This window comes from Mesocricetus auratus, unplaced genomic scaffold, assembly GCF_017639785.1.
Source record: "Mesocricetus auratus isolate SY011 unplaced genomic scaffold, BCM_Maur_2.0 Super-Scaffold_100010, whole genome shotgun sequence".
Classification (NCBI taxonomy): Eukaryota; Metazoa; Chordata; class Mammalia; order Rodentia; family Cricetidae; genus Mesocricetus; species Mesocricetus auratus.
In genome coordinates, this window is record NW_024429194.1 from 60,045,873 (window position 1) to 60,062,018 (window position 16,146).

The window sequence follows — 16,146 nt, forward strand, 5'->3', positions numbered from 1 at the left end:
ATGACCTGCAGTAACTGCAGAAACCAATGCAGTAAATATGGCTCATTGTGGGGTGGGAGGAAGGCAAGCAATAGAGTGGAACAGTGTGGCTGTTGGAGAAGCTAAACCTCCACTTTATTAAGCCAACACAATCCCCAATTACCTTCTAGTGTTAGCTCTGTCTTTTAAAAAAGATTTATCTATTGATTGTTATATGTGTATGAGTGTTTTGTCAGCATTTATGTATGTGTATCACGTGTGTGCCTAGTGCCTCAGAAGTTAGAAGAGAACATTGGATCACCTGGAGTTGAAACGAAATGTTTTTGAGCCACTGTGTGTGTGCACTAGGAATCAAACTCAGGTCCTTTGCAAAAAAAAATCAGTGATCTTAATCACTGAGCCATCTCTCCAGCCTTTACTGTTAACTCTTAAATTCCCTGTGTAACCAAAGATGATTGTTAATTTCTGACCTCCCCAAGTAGTTGGTTACAGATGTGCACTACCACATCCAGTTTATATGGCACCACTTAGCATCATCCCTGCCCCTTGTGATAACAGTTTTTACAAAATGTTTAACTAGAAATCATCAAATAAGCTTCAAAAACAGCTTTGTTTATTCCATTGGAGAGAATGAGTCAATCTAACAAAGTAAAGACTCCTAGAGGCTCAGAAACACAATCATTTAACTTAGCTTGATTAAATTATTAAATTGCATGGGTATGGTTATACAGAGCACATTTGTATCAGAACAATTCTGTTTAAATCCCTATTCCACCATTCTCACACTATGAGTCTATGTTAAACTCAGATGTTTTTTTGGTCTCAAAAAAAGACATTTAAAGGAATGGCCCCATGAATTTGATGAGACAATTAAGTTAGGTTCTTCATGTATGGAATTTAGCTGAGTAAATATCACATGAGAAATATCAAACATTTTTGTTAACTATCATTGCTTTCCTAATTGCTTCATTACTTTATTTTTCTCATAACTCTGGCAAAACCCATGGAAATGTACCCCACTTTTGATGAACAATTATGCTTTCTGGAGTGATTGTTCTTGTACTTCTGTTTTGTTCCCTTTGCATTAAAACACAATGTAAAAATTGGTAGACTATGAACCAAGATTATTAAAAAATTCAAAGATGGAAGGAAAACCGATATAGATCTTCCAGAGATGTATTCCAGGAGAAAAGTTAGTTTTTAGCTTATGAGTAATGCAAAAAATTTCCATGAGGCATTTTTCTCTTGAAAAGCAATACTTCTAGCAACAGAGGATTATCAGGTAAGGAATAGTAATTTCATGGAGTCAGGTCTTCATTACACTAGACTATAAATGAGAACCACATGCCATGCTGCGTGAAAAATGTAGGAGACTTATTTTCTTTCACTTGAGGGTATCTGTGTGGAATGACAACATCATTCCAATATATTTTAATTCTTCTCACATAAATTCTCAGAATATATTAAAAGATATATTTAGCTATGTCTTGAAAATTTCCAATGAGTTCATATGAATATATTGCTTTAAAATGAATTCCATTTAAGAACGTTTATGTTAAGAATTCCTAATTGCATTGCCAAGTGACTCTGACATAACTAAAGTATGGAATAAGTTTTTCCTTTAGATATTGGAGTGAATGTATATTTGAAATGGTAACTTCTGCCTCATGACATAGAAGTACATGTATTTTTATAAAGCCAACAGAAAAAATATTATGCCAGTATAGTATTTATAATTAGAGAGAGCAGATTAAGTTGCCCCTATTTTATATTCCCAACAGCAGACTCTAAGGCATGGTTTCCAGTGAGAGTGGTATGTACATGTTGTTCCAAAATGTAGGTAAGGAGCTGAGAAGGAAGGTGACTTGAAGATACTGCATTCCGCTGGGGCTACCATAACAAAATGATGCAAACTGAAGAGTCTAAAGGCAATAGAAGTATATTTCTCAAAGTAATGGGAACCAGTAAATTCAAGACCAAGGTGCGGTCAGGTCTGATTTCTTTAAGCTGTTCCTTCACACAGCTGATGGGGCAGTCTAACTCTCTAGAATTTTTTATAAGTGTACCAATCTCAATCATGAGGTTTTTGTAGCATTGTCACTGGTAACATATTCAATTTTTAAGTATCATTATTGTGTGAGTTCATAATCCGTTGTGTGAATGCAGGGGGGATACATTCAAACTAGAATGGGTGCATTATCAAGAAGCTACTGTTTTGGGAAATTCTGGAAGAGTATAATACCTCAAGCATTTTACCAATTGAGGTAAAAGTTAGTCAATCCTGTACCAATCCTGCCAGCCATTGGTTGGGAATGGCTAGAGAGAGTATTAATTCCTAAAGATTTCTAGTCTGGCTACAGGAAAAATATATGCGGATTATGGTTAGATAAAGCCATTCAGTAGAATGGTCCATGTCAAGGTTAAGGTGAGATATTGAAAATGTTTTCTACAGTTTGAATTTAGCTCTCATTCCTTTTAACATAAAATCATTGAGTATTAATCATATACTCTTTTCTTAATAAGAGTACTATTACCTCAAATTACCACCTATTATGGACCATTTTAAGCTGTTGTATTCCATGTGATATATGTAGCATTTATGCAAATTTGGCCATGGCTGATATATCATAATTATCATATATATATATATCCCATAGGGAGTGGTGGTCCCACTTCATAGGTTCTTGAACATTAACTATCATTATTTAGTAAAAAGGGCAAAGGAATGCTTAAGACCTCAAGGCTTAACCTATTCAGTACATGTCAAATCCTAAAACACAAAGCTAGATTTTCATAGAAGGTATACAAAAGTTACTGATTAATGAATTTTCAGTATAGTACCCAAATTTGAATGAATCAGTTATATTAGTTGCATTTCTCATTGCTGTGACTTGTTTTGGCTCACAGCATTAAGTTAATGTCTGTCATGGTGCAGAGTTATACTAGCCACTGGTCACTGTTCACATGACTTCCATAGTCAGAAAGTAGACAGTGATGAATGCTTGTGTTCAACTGTCTTGCTCCTTTATATTCAGTCCAGGCTCCTAATCCATAGAATAAGACTACCCACAAATAAGGTAGGTTTTCCTCTCTCAAGTAACTTAATCTAGATAGTCATCCACAAGTGTGCCCAGAGGCATAGCTCCTAGATCATATCAAATTGACAATATCAATTATTACACCACTATAGTTTGTTGCAAAACCTTTCCTGGGGAGTTGTGAACAAATGTCTCTTCACCCTATATAGGGTACCAGCAACACAGTGAAGGAATGTTTTCATCAAAGTCTTTCTTTATAAGCCAATGACTTTATTGGCAGTACTTAAAAGAACATGACATAGGGGTTACTCATGAAACATGGGTTACCTACAGGCATCTAGCACCAAAATGCCCACACCAACATTGGTGATAACTCATTACAATTCTAACTTTCAAACTTCCTCAACTGAACGAACTTGCAGTCAACTCCACAAATGCCAATAGCAAAGTCTAGTACCCATGAAAAGATTCCATCATATGTTTCACATTTTTCCCTTGAAAAAGCAATACTGTGGGATGAATGGGGAGCATTATTTTATTTAACCCACTATAGTTCAGTTGTTCTCTGAGAGTTGTCTTGCTCTCTCCTCCTGGGGGGATGGATGCTGCCTGCCACCCATAGTTTCTTCACTGACTGCTAAAACATTGGTGGGCTGAGCAATATACACAATGCATTCTTGAGGGATGGCTGCCTACTGTGAGGAAAGCATTATTGTTCTCGTCTGTATCAGTCTGTCATCTACTTCTTTTATCCATTTGAAGTCGCTCAGGCTTTAAAGTCTTACAGCTTTTACGTTTAGTCAATGTCTTCACTACGAATTCCAAGTTGTTATTAATTGCCAGGACCCGTGGGACAAGTCAACGTGGGTTATCCTGGGGAGAGACAAATGGGGGACAGGAGACACAGGAATGGGAGCAAGACAACATGGCTGATCAAGCTCTGTTTATTGAGGATTTGTATATGCTTATATAGGGGAATGAGGTAGGGGCATGGGGTAGAGGAATGCAGGACACTGAGGGAGGGGTTGGGGCAAATAAATGCAAGACATTATTAAAGGCAGGAAGCATTAAGAGATGGGTTATCTTTGGTGCATAGCTTGTCTGCAAGGAGTCACCTGAGAAATGGCTTTAGGCTGAGAAATGGAAACTTCCTGAGACCTGGTATGGGAACTTACTGAGGCCAGTACTTGTGCTGTGGCTTAAAGACTTAAGGTCCCCAACAATAAACCTTGCAGCATTTGATTTTAAGAATAACCTCAGAAGATCCCCTTCTATGATTTGTTCTTTTATAATCCCCCTTTAATTGCTTTGGAATTTTATATACCTGATTTACACACTGGTCTAAGTCAATCAGATCCATATTGCAAAGAGCTCATAACACCATGGGTCTCAGCACATTCACTAAAACCCCATTCTTCTCTTGAGGTCCCTGATGGGTTAATTGCTGCTTTACTTTTCCTTGAAAACACAATCCTGTCCATTCCATCCCATTGAAGGGAGCATATAACTTTCATTACATCAAAGGGGCACACCATCTCACTGCGAATTGGCCAACGCATCCACATAGAGGCTGTTTACATAGTGTTCAATCTCAGGTTGATCAGCCTAAGTTGCATGTCTTGTCATTCATTGCATAATCAGGCACTTGCTTCTTCCCAACTCTTGTGTGGTTTTATTGATCCCTGTTTTGTTCAACTGTATTGTGTGACTTTTGGAGAGATGTGTTCAACTGTCTGTTCACCATAGGTAGGACACCAACAACTGATCAAATAAATATTTCCACCCAGCTCTAGCTTGATGAATCAGTAAGTTTATTGCCCTTATTTTAGAGGGGTATTGGTGAGAGGTTGCTTACAGAGCACAGGGAGCTGCATCACCTCAATTTATCATGAGTGAGATTTCATGAATGATACATCCATGTACAACTTGTAGATGATCCCACCAACTCTTTTCTCCCAGACAGTTGTTTACTGCTTCAGTAAGCCTGGAGAAGGGTACTGTGAATCCTGGAACTTTCCAGAATTTTCAAGCCCACTGAGTATCATTAGTTACCCAAGTCTTATAAGATACCCTGTCACTTCAGGAGGGAATATTTCAGTTTGGAGGAAATAGCTACACAGTGAGCTACCCTTTTAAACCAAGAAGTTTAATTCTCCAGAGGGGGAAAAGTTTCAATGCTACGTAATTAAAGCAAAATTTACTCACATTAAAAAGCATCCATGTTGATGTAAAAAGAAATGACCTTGCACATATTGAGCCATATTTTCCCTGGAGATTCTTTGAGAGTGTGGCTAACTACCACATTGTGTGATAAGTCAGAAGCACTCCTGAAACAAGATAAAGTCTATTCTGAAAGAATGTGGTCTTGATTAAAATCATGTGGAAATTTAGTCTAATGTTGTAATAAAATTGTGGGAATGATTTCCGAAGCCATACAATTAATTTAAAGTATAAGTAACAAAAATTAATTTCACAGTTGCATGGATTTATTGTTAAGCCCTTGTAGATAATACTTTGTTAAAATAACATGTGTAGCAAAATGTACAAAACAGGCTTTCCATTTCCTGCCAGTGTGCAGCTAAGATTACAGAGTCAGTCACAGATCCCGAGACAGCTGTGAAACTTAAACCTTTCAATTTTTTCTCCTGAGTGAACATAAAGATATCTTCCAGGGCACTTACTTTCTTTAAACTTCATGAAAGAGATGGCTATACTCAAGTGCACAAAGTCAAATGTTTACTGAGAGTTATGGAATGACTACATGGGATGTAGATAAGTCAGTGTGACTTTATAGGAGATTTCTTAAATGCATCGGTTAATTGTCCTGAAATATATCATAACTAATTTACCAATGGAAAACAAGGGCAGCACAAAATTTTGAAACAAATATCTTAATGATAATTGTTTTGTTTTTAATATGAATCTATCTGCATGTGGATATATACATATGTATATGTATGTGTGTGTTTAGTTGCCTATGGAGGCTAGAGAGGGATTTTGGATTCTGCGGAGTTGGAGTTACATGACGTTGTAAGCCACTTGACATCATCTGCAGGAGCAACAAGTGTTCCTCACCACTGAGCCGTTTCTCCAGCCCTGAGACAACTTTTATTTATTAAAATATCCAAGAATGAAGTGCCAGTGCTGTGAGCCTATAATCAAGCTAGTATTTAACAATGTTTATATTTCTTGTGGATTCTTAAATCCAGTAAGGGATTCTTTCTGACAGTGATATTTCCATATATCTTGTGGTTTTTTAATAATAAAAGATTTCTACTGATTCTTTGAAAGTTTCATGCAAGGTGTATCTTGATCATATTCAGTCCCTATTCCTTCTGAAACTCCCGATCCACTGCCTCTACTTTGTGTTTCTCTGTCTTGTAGCAGATGCTCTGGTCCTCTGGCTCTTACAATCTTTCTGACTCCTCTTTGAGGGTGTTCCACTAGCCTTAAGTGTAGGGGTTTGTTGCTAATTTGTTATGTGCGGCTGGGCACCCCACAATCAATTGATTTCTGCATTTTGATTACTTGTTGCTTTCTGTGATTATCTCCATTTTGCTCAAAAAGATTTTTTTAATGAGGGTTGAGAGCTACACTTAACCTGTGGATATAAGGATGAGTATTCAGATGCCGTTAGAAATCACTCTGGTTTGAGAAAGTAGCAGTAGTGTGTTCTCCTCTAGGTTTTATGGTACTGCCAGCCATGGGGAGTTAGCAAAGTTTACAGAGCCCGGGATGAATTCCCTTCCACTGACCAGGCCTAATGTTCAACTAGGTAGCTGTTGCTTCCTCTCAGGAATAAGTGCCACTATTCAACCTTTCAGAATATCTGTCTGTGCTAGCCATTGTTGTGGCTTGTAGGGATTATAGCTGGGTGAGGCCACTAATTGCTTTTCTCCTTTGGCAGCTTGCAGGGCTCCTTCTGATACATTGAGAGTTAGTTCTCAGGGAGGAGGCTTCCAAGTCTGTTCCAGATGAATCTCTTCAAGTCTTGTGTGCTAAAGATATGATGTTTTCAGTAATGGGGTCTTATTTTATTTTTCTTGAAGGCAAAAAGGATGGCTTTATACCACTTGTTATTTCTTAAATCTAACATCCTTTAAAATTCAGTCCAGGTACTGTGCATATAGTAATGTGTTCTGTGTGTGGTGAATATATACTCACTGGGGTAGGGTTGCAGTATTTTAGAAGAATTAGGAGGTGTGGCCTTGTTAGAGGAAGTGCTGGGGTGGGCTTTGAGGTTTCAAAAGCCCATGCCAGGCCCTGCCAGTCTCTCTCTCTCTCTCTCTCTCTCTCTCTCTCTCTCTCTCTCTCTCTCTCTCTCTCTCTCTCCTTCCCTCCCCCTCTCCCTCCTCCACCATCTGTCTTCACCTGCGGGTAAGGATGTAGCTCTCAGCTACTGCTCCAGCGTCGCGCATACCATCATACTCCCTGTGATGATAATAATTGACTAAGCCTATGAAACTGTTAGCGTGTCCCCAGTTAAATGCTTTCCTTTCTAAGAGTTGCCTTGGTCATTGTGTCTCTTCATAGCAATAGAACAGTGAGTAAGAAACGTGTATCAACAAAAATCCTCAAAGCTGTCATTTGTATCTTACTTTACCCTTCAGCAGGCCCTCTATCAGGAAAACTTTGTGAAAGAATTTTCTACATGGACTCTTTTTATTCCTTGTGATGGGATCATGCTTCAATTTACCGTCTTATCTGGTCATTTTCCTAAAACACATCAACGACCATAAAATACCTCAAAGAGCTCTTGCTTCATTCATCCTGTGTAGGACCACTCAGCAACACGTGGCATTCCCAGATGCTTTCCATCTCAACTAATGCTATTGTCTGCAGGTTGTTTTCCTTCAAATTACTCCCTTTTAGCCTCCTTTGTTTCCAGTCCTTTCCTGCATTCTACATATTGTGATTCCTCAATTTTCACTGTAAGTTTCTCCCATTTTGTGCTTCTCTTTCATCTAAAATTACTTTATTACTATCTTTAATTTATTATCCTAGCCAAAGCCCTCCTTTGGATACACATATTAGAATGACTACTTGATATGACTTGGAGACCTTAAAAATGCTTCACATCCAACAAATCCAAACTGAGCTCTGATTCTCTTAGCTTTAAACCTCCCCCCTCATTCTGTAAATTAATCCCAGTGGGTCATCTACACTTACTTGAGCAAGTCACAATGTGGGGATCGGCTTAGATGCCTTTTCTGCCTTAGTACTATTGTTTCCATCATGTGTGTGTAGAAGTGATACAGCTCATTTTTTTTCCAATTTGAAACGGTCATGTCTTGTACAGTTGTGTCACCATTGCATGACTGTCTCCTTTTATTTGTGGAGGATTGGCTTAAAAGACTTCTCATAACCAACAGAATCCATGGATGCCTTTCGCATATAAAATCACAACAGATTTGCCTATAACTTGGGCAGTCTTCCTGTGTGCTGTAAGTCAGCTCCAGATTGTTTCAACATGTAAAACTAAGGTGATGCTATGTGAATCATTGGTATACTGCATTGTTTAGGGAATAATTACTAGAAAACGGATGACAAACATTTAAAAAATTTTTTTGCAGAGAGTTTTCATCCAGTAACTGATGGAAACAGATGCAGACAGACCCACAACCAAGCATTGAGCTGTGCTCAGGGAAACCTGCTGAAGAGAGAGAGGAAGGAATTATGAGACAGGGGTGTGGGGTGGGTCAGGGACCTCACAAGAAAACTCACAGAAATAACTTATGTCTACTCATAGGAGCTCACAGAGTCTGAACCAAATAACCAGGGAACCTGAATGGGACTGACCTAGGCCTTCTACCTATATTTGACAGCTGTGCATCTTGGCCTAATTGTTGAGCTCGTAACTCTGGGAACAGGGTTCTGCCCTTAATGCTTTTGCTGGCTCTTTGGAACCCATTCCTCATACTTGGTCATCTTGCCCAGCCTTGATATAAAGGGAGGTGCTTAATTCTACCACAACTTAATATGTCATGTTCTGTTGCTACCCATGGAAAGCCTGACCTTTTCTGAGCAGAAACAGAGGAGTGTGTGTGTGGAGGGGGCGGGGGTGGAGAGGAGGTTGGAGGAAAGAATAGGAGGAGAGGAGGAGAGGGGTAATTGTGGTTGGGGCTGTAAAATAAATAAACAATTAATAAAAATGTTAAACATTTTATCTCAGAGATATTAAAAATAAAATTACTTTGAGATTTGATTTTACCCCAACCAGAATGTCTATGATTTTTAAAAATGACAAAAATGCCGGTGTGGATGTATGGAAAGAGGAATACTTATCCACTGCTGGTGAGAGTACAAACTTGTGCAGGCAGTGTGCAAGTCAGCGTGGGACTTTTCAAAAAGCTAGAAATAGATCTTTCACATGCGCCAACTATACCACCCCTGAGAACATACCCCAATGGGTATGGGGAGATTCCAAGAGACAGGAGATAGAATATGCTAGCATAAAGACTTTAAAGGGAATAATTCTATAGAAATGATTAAAATGAGGAAGAGGATGGCAAAGCCGGATAGAGGGAGGAACATTGGAGATAAGACAAATAACTAAAGACATTTTGAAAAAGTCATGGAAACCTACTACTATAGAAGATTCCTAAAATATATGCACATAAAAGAGTTTAAATGGAATTACCCTATGTAAAAATAATGCCCCAACTAAATGCTATAGGATAACAAACCAAAAGCTAAGTAGCAGGAAATGGGCTGCCTTTTTTGTAGTTGCTGGACAGTGAAGTACTATGGACTCCCAAACATTATTGGCTATTCTCACTGCTCTTGGTTACACTCCAGAACTTGGCAGTACGGTCCTGTTTTTAAAGACAGAATATACATGAGTCATAGAATCTGGGTGAATCTAGCTGGTTCTGACTTGGAAGCTCCATTCCTACTGGATAGCTTTCAAAGTTCTAGACTATGCTATGCATGGTACTAGAGGAGAAAAGTAATCTTCAGTCATTCCCAGCTATGAACCCTGAGAACTACAGTAATGAATAGCCAGCCTGTCAAGACATACCCACTGTGTAATAGTGGCACAAATATGAGCGTAACCAATCAAATTCAGATTTCTGATTGGATTTAAGGTCTTCTCTACAAAATAAAACTTATATGTGACACCATTATCAGGATAGGAGCCCATGGCTAGAAAAGTCTTCCACTAGGTCCTATAGAAGAACTGAATACTATTCTGCTAAATGGACGTAGTAATAACTGACTCCTTATCATTGTGCCTGTAGATCAATGCATATCTCTACCTTCATCTGAGAATCATTTATTTGCAGTAGATGGTGAGTAATACAGGGATCCATGACTGGTTGATGGGCAGAGAATAGAAGACTCTGGATTGTTCAGTTCTAAATGGGACCTGCATGGCACTACTTCCTTCCAAGCTCAAGGATGATGATAGAAGAGAGCATATAAGAACTGGAAGAGAGGGATGGCTACAATGAAACTGTCTTCTAGATACAGAAGTTGTTACAGCATGCAAAAGACCTGCCATGGAGAGTGGAAGTTGGCATGAAACTCCCCTGCAACCAAGGAGCTGTTGGTAGCTGGTAGTTGCTCAGAGAGGAATCGTCAGTTTTCTTTAAGTGTATTTGCAAGTGGATCATACTCTAGAGGAGGGAAGGCCACACATCTGAGAATATATGAACAGCACAACTGGACCTGTGAGTTAAACAAACAAAAAGGTATAAAGTTGGGTGCATAGGGAAGTGGAGGCAGGTTTGTGAGGAGTTGTGTGTGGGGTCAATATGATCAAAACACCTTATATGATTTCTCAAAGAATTAATACAAAATTAAGAAATTATCATAAATCATGCAGAGATTTTAACTGGATTTAATTTATAAATTACCATTTCTTGAATATCTGAGTGTCTTGAAATGTTGCCTCCCTATCCAGTCTAAACAAAACTTTATATTTACCTCTGAAATCCCCATGTTTTCAGAAAGTTAGGTTGACCAATATATTCCTTCTCCCTTCTACCCAAGTAGATACTGTTATAGGGACTTTCAAAACTGTGGTGTGAACTAAAGTTTTTCCAAAGAGGAGTCGTTTGATCTTCCCTGGTGTTTAAATTTCACTGATGGAAAGTTGTGATCTTTTGAAAGGGATTTGTGTTATAAATTAAGAAGCCCAAGATGTATTGGGCTATTTTGAAGCCTTGGACAAGTAATTTTTTTCTTTGTACAACTTTTAGTGATCCGAAGAGTTTTCTTTTAATTTAAATTAGAAACAAGCTTGTTTTACATGTCAATCCTAGTTCCTTCTCCCTCCCCTCTCCCATGACCCCCACCAACACCCTATCCCATCCCCTTTTGCAACCCAGGGAGGGTGGGGCCTTCCATCGGGGAATCTTCAAAGTCTGTCATGTCATTTGGAGCAAGGCCTAGGCCCTCCCCCATGTGTCTAGGCTGACAGAGTATCCCTCTATGTGGAATGGACCCCCAAAGACCATTCATATACTAGGGATAAATACTGATCCACTGCCAGAGGCCCCATAGATTGCCCAGGCCTCCTAACTGACACCCATGTTCAGGGAGTCTGCGGTCAGTACTGTGCTGGTTTCCCAGCTGTCAGTCTGGGGTCCATGAGCTCCCCCTTGTTCAGGTCTGTTTCTGTGGGTTTCTCCAGCCTGGTCCCGACCCTTTTGCTCATCACTCCTTCTTATCTGCAACTGGATTCCAGGAGTTTGGCTCAGTGTTTGGCTGTGAGTGTCTGCTTCTTCTTCCATCAGCTACTGGATGAAGGCTCTAGAATGGCATATAGGTAGTCATCAATCTCATTATTGGAGAAGGACATTTAAGGTAGCCTCTCCACTATAGCTTAGATTGTTAGTTGGGGTCATCCTTGTGGATCTCTGGATAGTTTCCTAGTGCCAGATTTCTCTTTAAACCTATAATGGTTCCCTCTGTTATGGTATCTCTTTTCCTACTCTCCTCTATTCTTCCTCTGACTCCATCTTCCTGCTCCCTCATGCCCTCTCCCCTCCTCTCCTCCCTATGCTCCCAATTTTCCCAGGAGATCATGTCCCTTTCCCTTCTCCAGGGGAATATGTGTGTATCTCTTAGGGCCTCCTTGTTTCCTAGTTTCTCTGGCATTGTGGTTTGTAGGCTGGTAATCCTTTGCTCTATCTCTAAAACCCATATATGAGTGAGTACATTTCATGTTTGTCTTTTTGTGACTGGATTCCCTCACTCGGGATGGTTTCTTCTAGTTCCATCCATTTTCCTGCAAATTTCAAGATTCCACTGTTTTTTATCCCTTGCTGAGTAGTACTCCATTATGTAAATATACCACATTTTCTCTATCTACTCTTCAGTTGAGGGGCATCTAGGTTGTTTCCAGGTTCTGGCTATTACAAATAATGCTGCTATGAACATAGTGGAATAGACATCATTGTTGCATGAATGTGCATCTTTTGGGTATATGCCTAAGAGTAGAATTGCTAGATCTTGTGGTAGACTGATTACCATTTTCCTGAGGAATCTCCATACGGATTTCAAAGTGGCTGTGTGAGTTGGCACTCCCACCAGCAGTGGAGGAGTGTTCCCCTTTTTCCACATCCTCTCCAACATAAACTGTCATTGGTGTTTTTGATTTTCGCCATTCTGACAGGAGTAGGATGGTATCTCAGAGTTGTTTTGATTTACATTTCCCTGATGGCTAAGGATGTTGAGCACTTTCTTAAGTGTCTTTCAATCATGTTAGATTCCTCTGTTGAGAAATCTCTAGTTCTGTACCCCACTTCTTAACTGGATTATTTGGTGTTTTGATGACTAGCTTCTTGAGTTCTTTGTATATTTTGGAAATCAGTCCTCTGTCAGAAGTGGGGTTTGTGAATATCTTTTCCCATTCCGTGGGCTGCTTTTTGTCTTGTTGACTGTGCCCTTTGTCTTACAGAAGCTTCTCATATTTAGGAGGAGCCATTTATTAATTGTTGATCTCAGTGTCTATGCTACTGGTATTATGTTCAGGAAGCAGTCTCCTGCAAAAATTCATTCAAGGCACTTCTACTTTCTCTTCTAAAAGGTTCAGTGTGGCTGGATTTATGTTGAGGTCTATTATCTATTTGGACTTAAGTTTTGTATATGGTGATAGATATGGATCTATCTTCAGTCTTCTACATGCCAGGATCCAGTTAGGCCAGCACCATTTATTGAAGATGTTTTCTTTTTTTCCATTGTGTAATTTTAGTTTCTTTGTCAAAACTCAGGTGTTCCTAGGTGTGTGGGTTAATATCAGGGTTTTCCATTCCATTACATTGGTTTACCTGTCTATTTTTGTGCCAATAACAAGCTGTTTTCAGGACTGTAGCTCTATAATAGAGCTTGAAGTCAGGGATGGTGATGCCTCCTGAAGTTCCTTTATTGTACAGAGTTGTTTTGGCTATCCTGGGTCTTTTGTTTTTCTATATAAACATGATTATTATTCTTTGAAGGTCTGTAAAGAATTGTGCCGGTATTTTGATGGGGATTGCATTGACTGTAGATTGCTTTTGGCAAGACTGCCATTTTTACTATGTTGATCCTACCTATCCAAGAGCATGGGAGATCTTTCTATTTTCTGGTATCTTCTTTATTTCTTTAAAGACACAAAGCTATTGCTATAAAGAGCTTGTTTGGTTAGCATTACCCCAAGATATTTTATGTTGTTTGTAGCTATTGTAAAAGATGACGTTTCTCTGGTTTCTTTCCCAGCCCACTTGTATCCTGCCATTTTGCTGAAAGTATTTGTCAGCTATAGGAGTTTCCATGTAGAGTTTTTTGGGTCACTTATGTATCATCTGCAAATAGTGAAAATTTGACTTCTTCCTTTCCAATTTATATACCCTCGGTCTTCTTTTGTTGTCTTATTGCTCTAGCTAAAACTTCAAGTACAATATTGAAGAGATATGGAGAGAGTAGACACCTTGTCTTGTTCCTGATTTTAGAGGAATTGTGTTGTTTCCATTTAGTTTCTTTTTGGCTGTTGGTTTACTGTATATTGTTTTTACTATGTTTAGGTATGTTCCTGCTATCCCTGATGTCTCCAAGACCTTTATTATGAAGAGGTGTTGGATTTTGTCAAAGGCTTTTTCAGCATCTTGTGAGATGATCATGTGGTTTTTCTTTTTCAGTTTCTTTACATGGTAGATTACATTAATAGATTTTCATAAATTGAACCATCTCTGCATCCCTGAGATGAAGCCTACTTGATCATGGTGGATGATTTCTCTGATGTGTTTGTTCTTGGATTTGATTTGCCAGTATTTTATTGAGTATTTTTGCATCAATGTTCATGAGGGGTATTGGTCTGTAGTTCTCTTTCTTAGTTGTGACTTTGTGAGTTAAAACGTATGAACTCAACTTTCATGAGTTGAGACCAAGGAATTCCTTCCCCTGTTCCTATGTTATTTGGGCCTTCCTGCCTAGACCACAGGTACCATCTCCTTCTATATCAATGCTAAGATGTCATTTTTAAAGAAATGGGTAAAATTGGTCATATTTTTTGTTTTGTTTTGAGACAGGGTTTCACTATGTAGACCAGGCTGGCTTCCAACTCACAGAAATTTGCCTGCCTATGCTTCCTGAGTGCTGGGATTAGAGGTGTGTACCAACATGCCTGGTGGGAACTATGCTCATTTAATCCTTATTATGTTTGGATCCCACAGGTATTGTGGCCTTATGGAGGATAGACTCACTTTATCATGGAGTCTGAGCTCATGAACAGAAAGTAAACGTGTTTTGACTGATGATAGCATTAAGATGGAGATGACCACATGATTTAGCCACTATCTTTGTTAATGACGTCATAATGATGATGAAAACCAGGTGAATTTGCCATCATCTTTGTTAATGTAATTACATGGCATGAACAAAATTGGTCACACTGATAAACTTCCTGGTGACATTGGGCCCTCAGGGGCTTACTTCTTCTATATTGTACTTAGGAAGCAATGCCATATTTCCATGGTGTTTATTTGTTCTGTTTTATTTAACTTCTGTGCATTGCTTTGCATGATATATTTACTAGCTTCTAGAGGGGAATTAAAGAGTATCCTAGGGGTTTTGATGGATGAAGGTCCAGTACAAACAGGTTAAAATAAACCAGATAAAATACAGAGATAATCAAATAAGTTTACAGGAGAATCCAAGCAGACTGCCTTTTTATAATCCCTATTGAAGAAATGGAAGAAACAAGTATCCTGGCCTTTATTTGTTAGGTATACTATTTATATTAGATACATTATTTATTTTTTAAACTTTTTGTTGATTCTTTGTAGATTTTATATCATGCATCCCAATGCCCCCCAACTCTCCTTTCTATCCATCCACTGTCTTTGCAACCTTCCCCCCAAAATAAAATTTAAAAGAAAAACAAAACCAAAAATCCCAAACCAAATAAACAAAAACAAAACAAAACAAAACAACAAAATCTGCCTAGGGCAGCTGAAGCATGGGCCAGTGAGTCACACAGTATACCCTTAGTCCATGCATCTTCACTCTGTGTTTATTAAAATGAGTCATTTGTCTGGTTCAAGGCCGTTGACTTCTTCTACACTATCAGTCCTGGGCCCTCACTGGGGCTCCTCTTGGATATCCTGTGTCATGGAGCTTATTCAGTTTTGGATCTGCAGGTCTGGCCCCTTCGCATGCTCCAGCAGCTTATAGATGGGGTGGATGTTGGGGTGGGCTAATTCATAGCCCTGGTTCTGGGCCTGGGTGGTAGCTGAGTTGGTCACTCTTCCAGCTTTCCCTATCATCACCACCAGGGCGAGGTCTCCAGCACTGCCCCAGTTAGTTCACCCAGTGCAGTGGGCAGCAAGGAGTCAGTCTCTCACACCCCAGGGCTGGTTCATCTGCACTCACACTGGGTGCAGGGACCTTTCTCCCAATTGCTGCAGTTGGTGAGCGGCAGTTCCAGCTCTTCTATTCTCATGCCCCTCCTCCCTCCCCTGCTACTGAGGCCAGCTGTCTTGCCTGCCAGTTAGCAAAGTGTATTTTCCTCACCCATGCCACCATATGGCATAGAATGGGGGCATCAGATCTCCTGCTCTCACAACCTCTGTGCCCCTGCCAGCAGGGTCAGCTCTAGTGTTCTCTAGGTGAAGTGCAGGGCCTGCTCTCCTGAGTAGGGCCGTCT